Here is a 6,282-nt window from a genome sequence, read left to right on the forward strand (position 1 = left end):
TATTTATATGGTTTTGTATTGGGATTACTGTATGGTTTTGAGTTGTTTTAATTGCATATATTCAGACATGGTTAGAATTATACTATAACAAAATTCGCTTTATTTTAAGGTTGGTGTTAGAATGGTGTAAATAATGCTAATTAAAGAAGCATGACCTAATTCCCTTTACAATAAAGGTTAGTAATAATGAACTTTAAAATTAGATTTAAGATACAGTTAGCAATATGGTAAAATTAAGTGACAGGTGATAAAGTAAAGACTTGGGGAATCAAATTTAAAGTAAAGACCTGCAACTAGCTATTGGGCAGTATGAGGATAGGGCAGGAGCGGCCTTGGAACATAGTGGTGAGGAGTTTTTAACAGAGCTCTGCCTTCAGTAAAGGGAGGATGGTGAGAGTGTGGACGAAAAGTAATGTATTGGTAATTTTCTCTCTAGATTAAAAAGAAACAAAAATATGTTGGAGAACCTGCTAGTGCATTGTTGCATTTGCCCAGTCTGCTCATGGCTAGCCAATTAAAAGATGCAGTGAGTACATTAAATGGGATGTGTGGACTCATCTTTCTGATGTTTAACTGCTGAAACCTGACTGCCAGACTTTATTATGGTCCCACAATAGAACTGGATGCAAATACTTACAGAATGAAGCTCTTTTGAACTCAGTTAATGTGGAAAACAGACTTTTTTTGTGCTGCCAGTCCACATTACTTGCCAGGCTGCATATTGGGGTCTGCTAGTATTTGGTGGTCTTCTCTACCTTGCACAATACATCGCTGGATAGTAAAGGAAGGGATAATCCCAGCTTCTTGAAATGAGGCGATAGTGACACTTTTTTCTTTAAAAAAAAAAAAATTAGAAACGATCCTGCCTGCTATAGAAAAAAATACTTTTTTTATTGATTCTTAAGAAGAAAACAAAGCAAGAACAGGTCCATCGAGTTTAAGCCATAAATTGGGAGGGCAACAGTAATAGCCTGAACAATGTATACATACATTGGTCACAAGGAAATTTCACAAACTTAGCATTAGTTACTGAGGAGTGCAGTCTGTTTCTATTGATTCACCAGCCTCGTTATAGTGCTCCCCCTGTTGCACAACATATTGCTCACTATGCGCTCTGCATCATCAATGTCTAGCATTTATTTGATCATACAAATAGACTTGCAGTGGATTTCTGCATACCTGGCCTCTGCATCATCTCTGGGAACGACCCACCAGCATAACGCCTGCCGCCTGTGGGAGGTCCCTTGGAGGATTGTTCGCAGCTCATTAGCTGACTGGTCGATCAGGCAAGTGGGCATCAGGATGTGAGAACAGATGGGCGCGCAGGGGTTCCCAGATATCCCAGGGCCTACTGTGCAGACAAGGTATCCGCAAACAATGTAATTTGATCATTAAAGTAGACCAGATCAAACAGCCATTCCTTAAATTTAGTTGCTCGCCCTCTCCCCCCCCCCCCTTCTACATCCAGTTCTCCGCTTTGCTAGCGGAAGCGCCAGAGCCACGAGCCTCCTGTAGCAAGTCTCAATTTGTTGTGTCTATCCCAGCAGGGTAAGCGAAGGGGGGAGGGGGGTGGTGGTGAGTGTAAGTACTGGATCTGTCATCTCTCTCCATGCTTTCTCTGTCACACCAGTAGTCCTGGATACAGCCACACTCCCATGCCAAGTGGAGAAAGTCAGCCCCCTCCGCCTTGCAGCGGTGTCATTTGTCATCTTCTCCCAGCCCATATATATATAATTTGTGCAGGCTGTAGTAAGCCCTGTGTAGATACTTATAGTGTATAATGCGGAGTCAGCTACTGGAGGCTACCTCACCAGTATGTGCACAACATTCTGACCAGATGGCATCCATCAATTCCGTTTTAAGCTCAGCTTGCCACCTGGCCCAAGCCCTGATGCATCCTGGGGTGGGGTCTTTTTGTGTGGCGCAGTAAAGGGCAGAAACCAGGTGGCATTTCTGCATGCAGTAGGGTGTGTAGTGTTCAATGTTCGTGGTTCTGCTGGGAAGTCAGGGCCGACAGCTTTAGTGATGTGCCTAATCCTGATGTACAGGAATGTATCTAGTGGAGTTGGCTCACCCTCCGTTAAAAAAATAAAAATAAAATGCTCCTCTGTTTTATGTGTGCCTTGTAAGTACAAGTCACCCCAACATACACAGCCTGCTCACTTTAGGAGCGCTCAGCAAGCCACCTCTTGAGTGACCAGCAGCAGAGGATTGTAAGGTAGTGGGAATAGTTGAGAGTATAGTATTGGTGCCACTGTGTGTCGCGCTAGGCTATGCTACGCTGCAGAAGTGCTTGCCACAGTTGTCCGCTAAAGCTGAAAATTGTGGTGCAGTGCTCAAATAGGCTGTTGAAGGAAGCGGGCTCATATACCCCTCTGCCATGGCTAGGTGAGGCAACAATGTGGTGGGTCTAACCCAGTGTATAGCATAATGGGTTTGTGCGGCGCTATAATATAATTCAAAGTTTGGGGCCTCAAATACACCCTAGCTGAAGGGTATGTACGCCCCAACCAATGTGATCCTCCCCTCTGCCCACTCCAAATGTACTATTTGATCGGATAGTGCCTGGGGGGAAAAAAAAAGGCACACCTGGGTCGGTATGGTATGTGTTTTTTTTTTTTTTTTTTTTTTTTTTTTTACCCCAAAAAACAAAAATAAAGTATTTTGGGAAGTATGACCATCTTCATTAGACCTATCTGGCCCACCAATGACAATGGTCAGGATATCCATCTAGTGATGCTATCCGTAATATCAGAGATTGGTACCCCGTAGTTAGCCCTAAGGGTCTCCTCCTTATCCAGCGTTATATTTACTCCCAGATACAGAGTTCAAGTGTCTCACCGTTGTAGGGGGTAGTCAAGGGTGAAGGGCTGTGTATGAGGCACCCGTGGGAAGATATGCAACTTTCCCCAGTTAATCTGTATACCAGAGAAAACCCCAAAATAGGCATACTCCCAGAGCACTCCATTCAGGCTAAGCCGAGGTTCTCTCCGATGCAGGCTCATATCGTCTGCATATAGCGATACCAAGAGATGCCCTGATGGGTAGCGGAGCGCATAGTCTCTGTGATTTGTGCTAGAGTCTAGCAGTCAGAGGCTCCACTGCCAGCGCAAAGAGTAGCAGCGATAGCAGACACCCCTGCCTGGTGCCCCTAGAGATGTGTATTCAGTCTGACAGCGCACCATTTATGCGCAAACTCGCTGTAGGCTTAGTATATAAAAGGCCTATCCATGCCAGAAAGCCCATGAGGTGCAGCACTGGCAACAGGTAATCCCATTGCAGGGAGTCGAAGGCCTTGGTTGCGTCTAAAAGTACTGTATCCAAGTCGAGATCTATATCCTGCATAACTGCAAAGTTCTCAAATTGTGAGAGGTGGATCTCCCCGGAACAAACCCAGACTGGTCTAACCAGGAATGGGAGGAGCAAGGAGAGGCGATAGGCGAGCATTTTCGCCAATATTTTGGTATCTCAATTGACCAGAGAGCAGTCTGTAAGAGTCCCATGCATCTGGGGGCTTGCCGGGTTTCAGTAGGGCAAGAATCCGTGCTGGGCAACTCGCCCAGTTCTTTGGATTCATTGTATACCTTATTTAAGACCGGTATTAGTAACTTTGAATAAGATTTATAGAAGTCTGCCGGTGGGCCATCAGGCCCCGGGGTCTTCCCTGCCTGCAAATCACCTCTCAAATTTCATCCGCCGTGAAGTCTGCAGCTAGGAATTCACACTGCACATCACTTATCCTACCTAGCACTATGTTATCGAGTCAGGTCTAGTTGTGACGCCCTGCGCAAACCATAAAGCAACAAAAGTGTGAATATGGACAGTATTTGCCGTGTCTCTGTGTATAACCCCCTCTGTCTTAATTTCTAGAACATCATTTGCTGCTGGGTTTTTGTGTGTTATAGTAGCCAGGAAACAGCCTGGTCTTTCACCTTCCCCGACAGGCCCGATCCCTGACATATTTACCCCGGTAGAGACACTCTTTCTGACACCTCCTTATACTCTGAGAGACTCTCCCTGAAGGCAGACAGTGCCGCAGGATCCACTGGGCCATCCCAGAGAGGCTCAAGGCTTTTAAGCTTTTTCTCCAAGTTCCGGAGGTCAGTGTGAAGAGAGCGCTGAACCCCACAGTTCTAGGCAAGACAGGTACCTCTAATAGTAGCTTTTAAAGCTTCCCAAACTAGACTAATACTGGGGACAGAATCAACATTTCTACTCAGTCTGCAGTTTCTTGTTTTAGTTCCTCTCCGAATGTTGCATTGAGTAGTATCTCTGGATTGAGTCTCCATGTGTGCGTGCTTCCTGCATTAGTGGGCATATTCAGTACCAGCAGTACAGGTGAGTGATCAGAGTACGTTCTTGTGAGGTGACTGGTCTCCTGAATCCAAGGGCCCACCCCTCTCGAGACTAGCCAGTAATCGATGCGGTACCAACTACTATGTACACTTGAATAGTATGTGCCCTCTCGGGCCTCATGGTTAGTCAGTCTCCACGCATCTATTAAATGATTTTCCTCCATGGCATCAATAGTATGTACGCAGGGTGGCAGCAAAACATACTGAGTCGGCCCAAACTGTCCACTGTTGCATTTAGGGCCAGATTGAAGTCTTCTCCCCACAGAATAAGGGAGGGGACCAATGTCCGCAATCAGCCCCCATAGCCTATCCTAGAAAGAATGATTATCTGTTCTGGGGCCGTAACAATTGGCTATTAGACTTGCATTAGATCGCAGATTATAGTGTATCGGCCTTGATCATCACTGAGCAATCCCAGGAGCGGAAAGGTACCCCTCTACGGACAACAATGGCTGTCCCACGCGCATAAGAGGAGTATGTAGAGAACTGTCTACATATGGCCCATCTTGCTGCAAATGTCCCTTCTGTCTTTCGTGCAGAGTGCGTCTTCTGTAATAAGGCAATGTGGATGTTGTCTGTCAAGATAAGCTAATACTTGTCTGTGCTTGTGCGGGTCTCCCAGTTTCAGTACGTTACACACCTCAGGGACTCATGAGTGATGAACCTATGTGATTCCATGTTGTGTACCCTACCCTGGCCAGACATGAGTGTATGATGCTACAGTGTAATGACTGGGGTAGTGCCTCGCCAGATAAGTTTTTTTCCTGTTGTGACCTTTGCAAATCATAGTGAGAAGAACAGAGCTATACAACTTCCCCAGAACCCACCCCACTCCCACTCTGATGACCCAATCCCATCAGGCATACTCCGCCCATCACATTTTCACTAAAATTACCCAACAACCAGTAGATTAACAATTTAGTTCACAACAATAGGGTTAAGTGGGGGTGGGGGAGTGGTACGCCACCACCTCCACAAGCCAAGTTGAGCCTATGACTGGGGCAGCGCGCAATGCATGTAACTCTGTCCAGGGGTGGTTCCGTCAGCAGCGTGCGCTGTACTGAGATGTATCTGAGACCTGTACTGCCTATAGCAGCAGGCGAGTAGACAGAGACAGGCCCTCGGCAAGGCGAGTATTGGACACAACCCAATGAGGACTCAGCCAGGTCTGTTTAGCTTCTTCCAAAAGTAGTTCTTGATGTTGCTGTTGTGCCAGCCCCAATCGCTGCTGTGCCACGTGTCTGTCTGCTTGACGCCCGTGCTCTTCTAAATCCTGTATCTGGGATTCAAAGTCAACTAGGCCTTGCATCCTGTTACGCCCTTCCCCTGCACAGTAATTAATATCCACCCCTGAAGTGCTGGCTTAAAGGTCTCTCAGAGTGTAATAGCTATCGGGGAATGATCGGACGGCTCTCTAGCTAAGTTGTCGATGTCAGATATTCTGTGTATGTAGGTTGTGGGGATGTGCAAGTAGTCCAGCTAGGAAAAGAACCCATCAGCTGCAGAAAAACAAGTGTACCCCATCCAGACGGGTGGAAAGCCCTCCATATATCTATATACCACAATTTTGATCTCGTAGAGGAGAGTCTGGTTCTGCTCTATTTCTGCTGTACCATGTGTGTGCCACCTGTTGGCTCGAGGGTCCATAACATCGTTCCAGCCCTCCCTCCATCACTGACAAGCCCCTCAAGAGGTCCCCCATAAACAAACCTTGATCAACAAATGCCTGTCCAAGAGAAGGAGCATTCATGCTACAGAGTGTGACAGGCTCCCCATATAAAGCGTCTGTGACTACAGTGTACCTGCCGAGGCAGTCCAACCAGACCCTGACGAATTGAAATGGGATGCTGTGTTGTATCAAGACACATGTGCCTCTGGATCCTCTTGTGAACCCTGCATGAAATACTGGACTATACCCATAACTGGC

Source organism: Pleurodeles waltl, chromosome 7, assembly GCF_031143425.1.
Source record: "Pleurodeles waltl isolate 20211129_DDA chromosome 7, aPleWal1.hap1.20221129, whole genome shotgun sequence".
NCBI lineage: Eukaryota > Metazoa > Chordata > Amphibia > Caudata > Salamandridae > Pleurodeles > Pleurodeles waltl.